We start from the raw sequence: 13,343 nt of genomic DNA on the forward strand, positions 1-13,343 counted from the left end.
GGCAGAGGATGTGCAGGCAGCATGAGGCAGTGCACGGGCAGAGGAACAGCAGCAGCAGCAACGTGGTGGGAGCCATGAAGGCTCGGGGCCTTCAACATCGGAGGGGCAGGCATCGGCCGGAGGGCAGGAGGACCCAGGACAGAGAGTGTCTTCCGTGTGGCAGCGGTTGGACCACGCCATAGATGCGGAGAGGCAGCGGGCGGAAGAGGCACGGGTCACAATGGTCCGGGCAGAGAACTCCATGCGGAGGGCCCTGGGTGGGCCGACTGCCTCGAGGCAATCCGCAGGGGTTTGGAGGTGGACACGTCGACGGCCCTGCGGACCCTCGGGGCCATGGAGGAGGACCGCCTCCGGGACATTGAGCAGGAGTTTGATGATGCCCTGGCCCGGGACATCCAAAAGTGAGCCGTCAAACTAGCCCGCTGCCCTTGTACATAGTAATGTAGGTAGTGTTAGGTTTCCTTTTTTTTGGGATTTATTTTGGACCTTTTGGACATTGGCCACATTTTTGTATATAGTTTATTTTATTAGTTAGTGTAGTTAGATAGGTTTCATTTCTTTTGTTGGGATAATGGACCCTGGCTTGTTCGTATGTACATAGTTCACTGTTGGATTGTATTTTTCTTTCACAATTTGACCATGGAGCAATGGCTTTCAATTATTATTTCCCATTGGATTTTCTTTTGTGGACAGTGACTTTGGACACCATTACTTTGGATTATGATTTTTGGTTTTGCTTTTTTTCACGGACATGCTTCTTTTCATTTTTGTACATTCCCATTTCTGTTTCTTTATTTTTGATTCTATTTATGTTTCCTTTAATACATATGTTTTTAGTGAACTTCAATGTGTGGTATCTCATTGGTTTCATGCATTTCATGGTATGGGTTTTGAGATTCACTGACACCCATTGGGTGTATGTGAGGGAAATGTGTTTGTTTCGGAACTTGCAATTGGTGTTCTGTCATGTAATTGCCAATTATGAGTGGGTGGATGCAATACTCGGGTGGGTGTTTTGCATTTGGAGGCTGACCATAGGGACCAGGGATCTAGATTGTGATGACATGTTGGCTGGGGAACATGAGTTGGGGCCTGCTGGCAGGTGCCCCACAGTGCTGGGGGGTGGGGGTGGTGGGGAACATGAGTTGGACATGGGTGGGGGCCTGGTGGAGGCTGCCCCAGCACTGCTGGGGGGTGGGGGTGGTGGGAGACATGGGTGGGGGCCTGGTGGAGGGTGCCCCTGCACTGCTGGGGGGTGGGGGGTGGGAGACATGGGCGGGGACCTGGTGGAGGGTGCCCCTGCACTGCTGGGGGGTGGGGGTGGTGGGAGACATGTTTGGGGGCCTGGTGGAGGGTGCCCCTGCACTGCTGGGGGGTGGGGGTGGTGGGAGACATGGGTGGGGGCCTGGTGGAGGGTGCCCCTGCACTGCTGGGGGGTGGGGGTGGTGGGGAACATGAGTTGGACATGGGTGGGGGCATGGTGGAGGGTGCCCCTGCACTGCTGGGGGGTGGGGGTGGTGGGAGACATGGGTGGGGGCCTGGTGGAGGGTGGCCCTGCATTGCTGGGGGGTGGGGGTGGTGGGAGACATGGGTGGGGGCCTGGTGGAGGGTTCCCCTGCACTGCTGGGGGGTGGGGGTGGTGGGGAACATGAGTTGGACATGGGTGGGGGCCTGCTGGCAGGTGTCCCACAGTGCTGGGGGTGGGGGTGGTGGGGACATGAGTTGGACATGGGTGGGGGCCTGGTGGAGGGTGCCCCTGCACTGCTGGGGGGGGGGGGGGGTGGTGGGAGACATGGGTGGGGGCCTGGTGGAGGGTGCCCCTGCACTGCTGGGGGGTGGGGGTGGTGGGGAACATGAGTTGGACATGGGTGGGGGCCTGCTGGCAGGTGCCCCACAGTGCTGTGGGGTGGGGGTGGTGGGAGACATGGGTGGGGGCCTGGTGGAGGGTGCCCCACAGTGCTGGGGGGTGGGGGTGGTGGGGACATGAGTTGGACATAGGTGGGGGCCTGGTGGAGGGTGCCCCTGCACTGCTGGGGGGTGGGGGTAGTGGGAGACATGGGTGGGGGCCTGGTGGAGGGTGCCCCTGCACTGCTAGGGGGTGGGGGTGGTGGGAGACATGGGTGGGGGCCTGGTGGAGGGTGCCCCTGCACTGCTGGGGTGTGGGGGTGGTGGGAGACATGGGTGGGGGCCTGGTGGAGGGTGCCCCTGCACTGCTGGGGGGTGGGGGTGGTGGTGAACATGAGTTGGACATGGGTGGGGGCCTGCTGGCAGGTGCCCCACAGTGCCGGGGGGTGGGGGTGGTGGGAGACATGGGTGGGGGCCTGGTGGAGGGTTCCCCACAGTGCTGGGGGGTGGGGGTGGTGGGGACATGAGTTGGACATGGGTGGGGGCCTGGTGGAGGGTGCCCCTGCACTGCTGGGGGGTGGGGGTGGTGGGAGACATGGGTGGGGGCCTGGTGGAGGGTGCCCCTGCACTGCTGGGGGGTGGGGGTGGTGGGAGACATGGGTGGGGGCCTGGTGGAGGGTGCCCCTGCACTGCTGGGGGGTGGGGGTGGTGGGGAACATGAGTTGGACATGGGTGGGGGCCTGCTGGCAGGTGCCCCACAGTGCTGGGGGGTGGGGGTGGTGGGAGACATGGGTGGGGGCCTGGTGGAGGATGCCCCACAGCGCTGAGGGGTGGGGGTGGTGGGGACATGAGTTGGACATGGGTGGGGGCCTGGTGGAGGATGCCCCTGCACTGCTGGGGGGTGGGGGTGGTGGGAGACATGGGTGGGTGCCTGGTGGAGGGTGCCCCTGCACTGCTGGGGGGTGGGGGTGGTGGGAGACATGGGTGGGGGCCTGGTGGAGGGTGCCCCTGCACTGCTGGGGGGTAGGGGTGGTGGGGAACATGAGTTGGACATGGGTGGGGGCCTGGTGGAGGGTGCCCCTGCACTGCTGGGGGGTGGGGTGGTGGGAGACATGGGTGGGGGCCTGGTGGAGGGTGCCCCTGGTGGCTGGGGTGCAGGGGGACATGCGTTGGTGGGCAGTAGTGCAAGTTGACATGTGGGTTGGCTGGGGGGCATGGCCATGGTGGATGGGGTGCCTGCAGGAAATGTGCAGGGTAGGTCCCTGTGGTGTGAGCCACCTGCAGGGGCTGTGGAGGGTGTAGAGGGAACACCTGGGAGGACCCACACGTGCAATTCATGTGTGGTGCTCCCCGCGCACCCCTGTAATACACATACCCTGATGGAATCGCGTGTGATACTTTCCGCGCACCCCTGATATGCACGTACCCTGCTGATATTGTGTGTGAAACTTCCCGCGCACCCCGAAATACACGTAGCCAGGACATTTGCGTGTGGAACTTCCCGCGCACCCCTGATATACATGTACCCTGCTGACTTTGTGTGTGAAACTTCCCACGCACCCCAAGATACACGTAGCCAGGAGATTCGCGTGTGTAACTTCCCACGCACCCCTGATATACATGTACCGTGCTGACTTTGCGTGTGAAACTTCCCACGCAACCCAAGATACAAGTAGCCTGGAGATTTGCGTGTGTAACTTCCCGCGCACCCTGAAATACACGTAGCCTGGAGATTTGCGTGTGTAACTTCCCGTGCACCCCGAAATACACGTAGCCAGGACATTCGCATGTGGAACTTCCCATACACCCCTGATATACACGTACCCTGCTGAATTCACGTGTGAAAATTCCCGCGCACCCCTGATGTACATGTACCCTGATGGAATCGCGTGTGGAACTTCAAGCGCACCCCTGTAATACACGTACCCTGCTGAAATCACGTGTGGAACTTCCCGCGCACCCCTGAAATACACGTACCCTGCTGACTTCGCGTGTGAAACTTCCCACGCACCCCAAGATACACATAGCCAGGAGATTCGCGTGTGTAACTTCCCCCGCACTCCTGATATACATGTACCCTGCTGACTTTGCGTGTGAAATTTCCCACGCACTACAAGATACACGTAGTCTGGAGATTTGCGTGTGTAACTTCCCGCGCACCCCGAAATACACGTAGCCAGGAGATTTGCATGTGAAACTTCCCGCGCACCCCGAAATACACGTAGCCAGGACATTCGTGTGTGGAACTTCCCGCGCACCCCTGATATACACGTACCCTGCTGAATTCACGTGTGAAAATTCCCGCGCACCCCTGATGTACACGTACCCTGATGGAATCGCGTGTGGAACTTCAAGCGCACCCCTGTAATACACGTACCCTGCTGAAATCGCGTGTGGAACTTCCTGCGCACCCCTGAAATACACGTACCCTGCTGACTTCGCGTGTGAAACTTCCCACGCACCCCAAGATACACATAGCCAGGAGATTTGCGTGTGTAACTTCCTGCGCACCCCTGATATACATGTACCCTGCTGACTTTGCGTGTGAAACTTCCCACGCACTCCAAGATACACATAGCCTGGAGATTTGCGTGTGTAACTTCCCACGCACCCCGAAATACACGTAGCCAGGAGATTTGCATGTGAAACTTCCCGCTCACCCCGAAATACACGTAGCCAGGACATTCGTGTGTGGAACTTCCCGCGCACCCCTGATATACACGTACCCTGCTGAATTCACGTGTGAAAATTCCCGCGCACCCCTGATGTACACGTACCCTGATGGAATCACGTGTGGAATTTCAAGCGCACCCCTGTAATACACGTACCCTGCTGAAATCGCATGTGGAACTTCCCGCGCACCCCTGAAATACACGTACCCTGCTGAAATCGCATGTGGAACTTCCCGCGCACCCCTGAAATACACGTACCCTGATGGAATTGCGTGTGAAACTTCCCGCGCACCCCTGAAATGCACGTACCCAGCTGAAATGACGTGAGGTACTTCCCGCGCACCCCAGTGATACACGTACCCCGCTTGCCGTGCTGGTACAGGGTTAGCGCAGCCCTTTGCGCTGGATTGGGGATTTTGATGGCATTTCCCTGCGCGAGAGGCGTTCTTGGGGGCGTAACTGGCGCTGCTGCAGGGTCGCTGCGCCACTGTGCGCCACGGCTGGTTTTGGTAGCTGTAATCCATGAATGCGCTGTGCGCGGAAATGGGTTTTGGCGCACGCGGCTGGCGCACGGATTCACACGCGCACACTGTGCGCCAGCCGCGTGCGCCACTTGTGCGCTGAATTCTATGAATTACCCCCATTGTCTTTCCAGTACACAGCACTTACCCCACTTTGCAACCCCATTATATACAGTCTGAAAAATACAGAGATAAAAAATGCTCTGAAGAAGAAAATGAACACAAGTGAAAATACATGGACACAAAAAAATAATATTTTTAAGAGTGTAAAATTCTAATTTATTGTATTTTTTACAGTAAATAATCAAACTTCAGCAGTCCATTTTAAGGCTGGAACTCTGCGTACAAAAGTATCATTTTTATTATAGAATGAAGTTGTACTATCATGTTTTCCTATATACTAGTAGATGACGATAGTTGTGAACACAACTGTAATTGTATGGATACGCATATACAATAATGCACCCTTCAAAACTACAATACTGCACCCTTCAAGACTGTAGCAATTAAAAGGCTAATTTTGAAGAAGCCTAGACATCCTGAAAATTAGACAGCCTCCATGATTTTGTTTAAGTCCACACTCTGATCTACCGGATTTTCATGACTTCTGGGGTGGGGCAGTAAACATCACAAGAATCAGGGCAGTTCATTCGTTTTTATCCTTTTTACGTACACGGCCAATATATAATCAATGCGGCATCTGCTCTGTATAGAAATGGCGTCCATCAACACATTGAATCCCGGGGGAGGGCGGGGTGGGTCCTCCTGCCTTTTGCATTTGTAAACAGCTGGAGACCATTCATAGAACTTCAAGGTTCCACCACACCTCCATCCATCTAAATCTGATGTGAGTGAAGAAGCTGTTATTTACCCCTCATGGAACAGGGAGACATATTTTCCATATTTCTATCTCTGTGCCCCGCTCTATCAGGGAAAACCTGACCAAAATGGCATGGATCAGAAACATGTGGAGAGCTTGTCATCAGGGGAGTTGCTAGGTCTGGAAAAGACCTGGGGCTAAGCTGATGTCGGAACCGTTGGGACTCGGGGCTAGCTAGTCTTTTGGCTGTAGCTCCTGAGATTCTATCCGGGGCTACAACCAAAAGATCAGGGGCTATAGCCCCCTTAGCCCCCCCTAGCAACGCCCCTGCTTGTCATCAAGCCTTTTTGCGACTCCTTTTTGCAGTCAAAATGTGGCTCTTAAAAAGTTAGGAAAAAACTCCTGCTTGACCAATGAACACGTGAGTCATAATTGGGGAACTCGGATAGGTGGTGTGGTGTGCTCCCCCTTTTAACATGTAAGGAGTCCCTGGAGAGGGCTTGTGCAGTGTCACGTGTCTATGCACCATGTGATCAATAAAATAAAAGGGACGAGCGGTTTCCTGCTGGTCTGTCAACTCCACCAGACTCCTGCCTGCTGTGTCTTGTGTTCCGGGTTGTAAGAGCGTGGCCTTTCAGGTAGAGGGCCTGCTCACGCTGGGCCCTTCTGAAATGGCAAAGCCCCTGTATGCCAACTCTTTTCCCATGCCTCTGTGTCCAAAAAGGCAGAGCCCATGTGTGGCAACTCTTATCTCTGCTCCCCTGGCCCATGTGCCCACAGAGCATGGGACAGCTGCTGGGTGATCCCAGCCTGCTGATATGACCGGGTGATCCCAATCGAGACAAGGCACATTCCCTGTCATCTGTGACCGTAGCATGAGCTGTTCTGCTTTGTGCCCCAGCAAGTGGGCATCTGGCCCGGGTGCCCCTGAGCCAGACACAACATTGGCAACATGGGTGAAGAACCCCTGTGGGGCCGTACAGCTGCGACACCCGTGCTTGGACAACCCGGGTTGTGGGTGGTGAAGGAGGTGAGCACTCCATGTCGGTTCTCATATTGCAGGACATGGGCGATGTGACACTGTGTTGCGTGTCCAGAGCTGCATGGATGTGTGAAAGAGAAGAGGGCCTGCTGTTGCGTTCCAGACAGGCTTCATGGTGCTTGCTCCATGTTAGAAGCTAGGAGGAAGGAGGTGAGTGCCCGGCCCGGACCCATGACAACGTCAGTTTTGGCAAGTCATTTGCCGTGCCACTGGAGCCCCCAGTGAGATTCCGGCCTAACCGGTGGGGAATGTGAAAATGCTCCATGATCAGAGCTTGAAAGAATTGCTAATAAAAAGAAAGAAAGGAGAGAAGATGAAGGTGATTGTGTGGTCCGCCCCTTGGCAAGGAGCTGTGTAGGCCTGTGGTACTCAGCCGAGGCACCGCAGTGATCCCGGGCCGACCTGATGGTGGGAATGAGAATGCTCCATGGTGGAGCCATGAAAAATGAGGAAAGGTCGGGAAAAAGTGTTGCTTGCCTGCTGGTGCTCCCTGAAGGGCCCGGGCCATTGGGCGGTGAACCGTGTGTGCTCCAGTTCGGTGCGAGGAAAAGAATTTAGATGAAGTTGTGTGGCTGCCCGCGCTCGCTATGCATAAGAGGGCCATGCAAACCACTGGCAGTGCACACATGCACTTGCTAAGCCAGCGCTACCCTGTGGTGGTGATATTAAGGAAAAAGAAAAAAAGGTGACTGTTCACTGGAAAAAGGGGTGTGTGTCTGCCACTGGAGTTGTTTTAAGGAAAAAAAAAGAATGGAAGAACTGAACTGGCACATGCCCAATGCAGACGAACATGAGGGTTGCAGCTGAGTGTGAGTGCTTGTGCACCCACTGCCAGCGGCAGCGTCATGCCAACAACTACTACCGGTGGAGTGAAATAAGTGGCACCAGACACCCTGCCACCTGCGTTTGGTTGCTGCCTGCCCCCCATCAATGAAACAGGCTGATGTGGCCACCGGTCCCTGAACCGTGCTATCAGCTGTCCTGAACTGTGCTATCAGCTGTCCTGAACTGATACTAGTGCCCCTGAACTGTGCTATCAGCTGTCCCGAACTGATTCGAGTGCCCCTGAACTGTGCTATCAGCTCTCGTGAACTGATACTAGTGCCGCGAACTGTGCTCTCAGCTGTTCTGAACTGATTCTAGTGCCCCTGAACTGTGCTATCAGCTGTCCCAAACTGGTACTAGTGCCCCTGAACTGTGCTATCAGTTGTCCTGAACTGATACTAGTGCCCCTGAACTGTTCTATCAGCTGACCTAAACTGATACTAGTGCCCATGAACTGTGCTATCAGCTGTCCCGAACTGATACTAGTGCCCCTGAACTGTGCTATCAGCTGTCCCGAACTGATACTAGTGCCCCTGAACTGTGCTATAAGCTGTCCCGAACTGATACTAGTGCCCCTGAACTGTGCTATCAGCTGTCCTGAACTGATTCTAGTGCCCCTGAACTGTGCTATCAGCTGTCCCGAACTAGTACTAGTGCCCCTGAACTGTGCTATCAGTTGTCCTGAACTGATACTAGTGCCCCTGAACTGTGCTATCAGCTGTCCTAAACTGATACTAGTGCCCCTGAACTGTGCTATCAGCATTCCCGAACTGATACTAGTGCCCCTGAACTGTGCTATCAGCTGTCCGCACGTTGTAACTGGTTTCCTGCAACCCCACAAATGCTTAAAGAGGACTCAGTAAACATGTATCATGATGCTGTGAGCCTGCATGTTATTCATGTGCTTGAAGTGGTCCTGGTGAGGATGTTTATGGGAAGCTGTGCCCCGGCAGAGTGTTGGCATGCTCAATATGGTCGCAGTAGCTGACAATGGTGTCTGTCGTGATTGAAGTACCATTCTCAAATGTGTAATAAAGTGCCTTTCAGAATGTGGTGGATCTGCCAGCATGCCACCAGCAGTCCACCAACCCCGGCAGTAGCCCTCATTACATGCACAGTTTGTTTGGTATATGTCCTTGTATTTGTACCTGCCTGATTCTCAATGCATGTGGCTATTGTTAATCCTATGGTTTCCCAGTGGCTCAGATATTGCTGTATGTGACCACGAGTTTATTTAATGTCCAGTGATATGTGTCTTTGCTTTCATTCGTTTTGAAAGAGGAGGAGTGTGGTGTGCCGCCCCTTTAAGATGTAAGATGTTCTTTATCCAAGAAGGCAGAGCCCCTGCGTGGCAACTCTGTATCTGTTTTCCCCTGCCACGTGTGCCCACAGAGCCAGGGATAGTTGCTGGGTGATCCAGCCTACGCATGTGGCCGGGTGACCCCAATCGAGTCAAGGTGCTTTCCCTGTCATCTTGAGGCCACGTGGATTGGCCACAGCATGTGCTGTCCTGCTGGGTGCCCACAGTAACATGGGCATCTGGCCCGGGTACCCGCTCTTTCCAGCCAGACACAACCGGTGACACATATGAAAATGATTAAAGATTCATTTTCTTCACGTTAATATTTTCATATAAATATGAATGTTGTGTAGAATAGCTCAATTAAAAGACATGATGGCACTTTGTCAGGTAGTGACAGCACCCTGTCCCCTCCACTGATAAAAACTGATTAAAGCTACAACCCACCTGTACAAACTCCTGCACATTCAAGCCTTTTCTGTAGTTATTCTCATTTCCCCAGAGCACCTTTTCCTGATACAGACTTTAAGCCATCGACAGAGGGCACCAACCCACTCCTGACCTCGACCATTAATTGCGTTTCAATCCCCTCAATGATTGCAATACTTTGATGACCCCCTTTCCATGGCCATTGTGTGTGATGAGGAGAGGATTTGTTCAGTGATGCGCTTTTTAAGAGGGTGACTTCTGCTGGGCCAGTTCTATAGAGAATGGCAAAGTTCAGGCACCATGCCCACTGGGTACCCGTTCTGATGGCGCCATGCACACTGCGTACCCGTTCTGAGGGTGCCATGTACACTGCATACCCGTTCTGATGGCACCATGCACATTGCATACCCGTTCTGATGACACCATGCACACTGCATACCCGCTCTGATGGCACCATGCACACTGCATACCCGTTCTGATGGCGTTCTCTGTGCACATAGAGTTGAGAGCTGCTGCTGCCAGAGCTGCAGGTAAGTAGCGAATGCTGCATGTGCCAGGTCCCATGCCCTCAACAGCTGTCACCAGAGGAATTGAGAGCCTTTGCTCAGCGTCTATGAATCTCCACCTATCAGCTAATCGACCTGCACATGTAATGTTGGTCTATCACACCTTTGCTTGCTCCACAATAGCTATGGCAATGAAAAAACTCTACTATGACCTCTGCAATACACATATATGGCACGCCTGACTTCCCCAACATGCATGATACTAAACAACCATTAAAGATCCCATGGCTCACTCAATGCAGCTGTTTAAGTGATGCCCCTTATCTTACCAGTTGATCACCAAAGCACCCGAGTTAATGCAGTTCCTCCCGAACATGGTAAGTGATGCGATCATTTCACCCGCTTTTTTAAGATTTAATTGAATATTTTTTCATGTGGAATCTTTGGGTCACTTTTCCTGTGACACCCCCAAAGGAGACTGCAAAGAAATGCCACCCGAAGAAGACTGCACACCCAGAAGAAGATGCTGCAGCAATGGTAAGCAAGTGGGGTACCGTGTGGGTGAGGTGCTGCCCGGGTGAGTGAGGGGGTGGAAAAAAGGAGGGAGCGTCCAACTTTCAAGCTCATACATCAGCACTGCTGGCCTATGTCACATGTCCTATGCCTCTTCTTTCTGCTTGATACGTTTTCTATTGTGCTTCTTTATGCACTTGTAAATTCCTTCCCCAAATGCTGATACTTCAGATTATGGGATAGGTCGCTCCCAGACCTCCAATTCAGACTCTCGACTTTCAGTGATTCAGGCTTCATCCAGACCTTGGGCTTCTCAGCATTCACGTTGGGTCTCTCCCAGACCTTGGGTTCTTCAGCATTCACTGTGTGACACTCCCAGACCTTGAATGCATTCATAAGCACATGATTGTCATTTTCGAACACAAATGACTTAAAATTACATAATAACAGATGGCAGAGGCATTCTTCGGATGAGTGCCTGTATAATAGCTTAAAGATGCAAGCAAGTGGTGAGCCTTTTTTTGAAGGTGTGAACAAAGTGGTACATAGAAAAGGGTTACAACAAACCAAACTAAATAAAATTTAAGAAACAGCTGATTTACAGAGATAGCACTATCATTGGGGGACTAGTGCTTCAAACTAAAGAGGAGTACTGAAAAAATATACAAAATTACATTATTATGCGGCACTGAAGGGAGTGGTGGGACAGGTTGTGATGATGGGGAAGAGTGCACGGGTGCTCCCTCTTTCACAACAAAGTAACTTTTAAGCAAAGCTTTGCAGAGATGCATAGTTGGGCTGGCTTTAATTGTGATGGGTAGGGGGTTGTAATGGATCCGGCCGAGTAGGGAAAAATAGCAAAATTGAAAGATGGCATAGATGGGACGATGCAGTTGAGTGCACAAAGAGAGTGGAGGTAATAGGTTGGTAAATGTAAGTAGAACAAGATACAGTCAGAGAGCTTTGTAGAACAGGAGCAACAACGTGAAAAGGGAGTGGTTATGCATTGAGAGCCAACCAGCATGGGCGTGGCAGATACAAGTGGGGAGGGGGTTTGGGTAGGTTATAGAGAGTGTGGGTAGCAAAGTTGAAGACTTCATCTAGAGGGAGGAAGGAGTAAGGAGGAAGGGCAAGACGTACGCAAAAGCAGTAGTTGAGTTTGCTGAGTGTTGAGGGTGGTGATTAGTGTGTGTATAGAGTAGTTAGTAAGAAATTAACAAATCGGATTTTCCAAATTTAAAGAGGGTTAACACGACCAGCAGAAGCAGTGGTAGTGATGAATTGTTGCATTCAGAGGTTGCTATCAAAGAGGACCCCCAGGTTGCAAGACTTCATTGAGGGAGCAAGACGATCAGTCAACAATGTGTATTTTGAGAACAACTTTGGAACAATGTATATCGCCCCCACCCAGTCAGGGTATTTTCTTTTCAGGTAGACACTTGTATGTATCCTACAGTTTCAAGGATGATCCACCATCAGAGCCATCACTACTTGGCTCTGAAATCCCCTTTAGGCATGTACCTCCTTTCAGCACACAGTTTTGAGGGCCGATTCTCTAATATACCCTTTTCCAGAGTCACTGGTGCACTGCTACTAGGACATGTACTTCATATTCCTGGATAGTGTTCTCCCAGTGCAACCAGGGGACACTGTTAGCTTGTCAGCAATGCACCAATCCTCTGTCTTGCTTCGCCTCACCCCTTACGTTGTGTACGTTTTCAGGGGTCTTGGTAATCGAGTCGCAAGTTGGGTTATACTGGAGTCGCTGTAGATGTTTTCAGGCTTTTAGATTGGTGTCTGCTTTGTGTTTCCATCAGCATATTTTTAAATGTGACTAATGAGCCTCTCAGCATTGCAAGTAGTTGATTCATCTCACCTGTTTGCTTCCCATCTTGCTGCAAGTGTGCCTGCATTTGTGATTTTCCACGGTTGCTGGAGAATGACTGTCATGCTGTCTCACAATGGTGCTTGGGCCTTGCAGCCGACAGTGTCCTCATCCCTATGGAAATGTTGGAAGGGCATAATGTCAATTCCAAGATGGCTCCTGCGCTCGTCCCACAAGGGTACGCACTGACGTCATGACGTGTTGTGACAGCAACAGAGAAACTGATGCCGAAAGAATACTAGGCACCTGAAGTCCGGTGTTGTATGATATTCTGCATCCTCATGGCAGAGTGATGGAGAGGTGTTCGGAAATCTTCGGGACCACTCCCACCTGGTTACCCCGCCCACCCACAGATGCCCACAGACATACAAGCAGCATAGAAATGTAAATACAGCGTTGTAGCCCGCCCTCCAAGAGCTCTGTTCGTGGGATTGGCCAGTGATGACCTTTGTAGCTCCGCCCCTGCTCGTCCCTGTCGTCTGTGGGGGTGCAGATTATCATACAACACTGCAAGGACTTAAATATGGGAACTGCACAGCTTACTTGTGGTCCTCACCCCCAAATAAATTCTACGTGTGTAACAGGACACACAGATATCCTTTGGTCTTCACTAGCCACATGCAGCAAGTTAAAGCACAGTGCTACATATATCATATCATGTCAGGCCCGTGTGCCTTTTTAACAGGATTTCATTTACACGCTTCTCGTCTAAGTGTTAAACTTCTTTCACAAAAAGTGGTTGAGATCCAAAGAAAACTGCCTTTAATGCGCAGCCCTAGAGGACGGTGTGGAACTGAAAGTAGTTTACAAGCAGGCAGGCAGAGTTCACATGGGAAAAAAGAAATCCTGCTGTGCGAACAAGTGTGCCTTGCAGTGATTGGCACCCAAAGCCCTGGGCTCGCCTGCCCTTCCCCACCCTGCCTCCCAAGCTACATCAGGCCTAGGGGCACATTTCACCATGACTGGATTCCAGCGGTTCTACAAT

The sequence above is a fragment of the Ambystoma mexicanum genome, chromosome 3p (genome assembly GCF_040938575.1).
Source record: "Ambystoma mexicanum isolate Mex_15411 chromosome 3p, UKY_AmexF1_1, whole genome shotgun sequence".
Lineage (NCBI taxonomy): Eukaryota > Metazoa > Chordata > Amphibia > Caudata > Ambystomatidae > Ambystoma > Ambystoma mexicanum.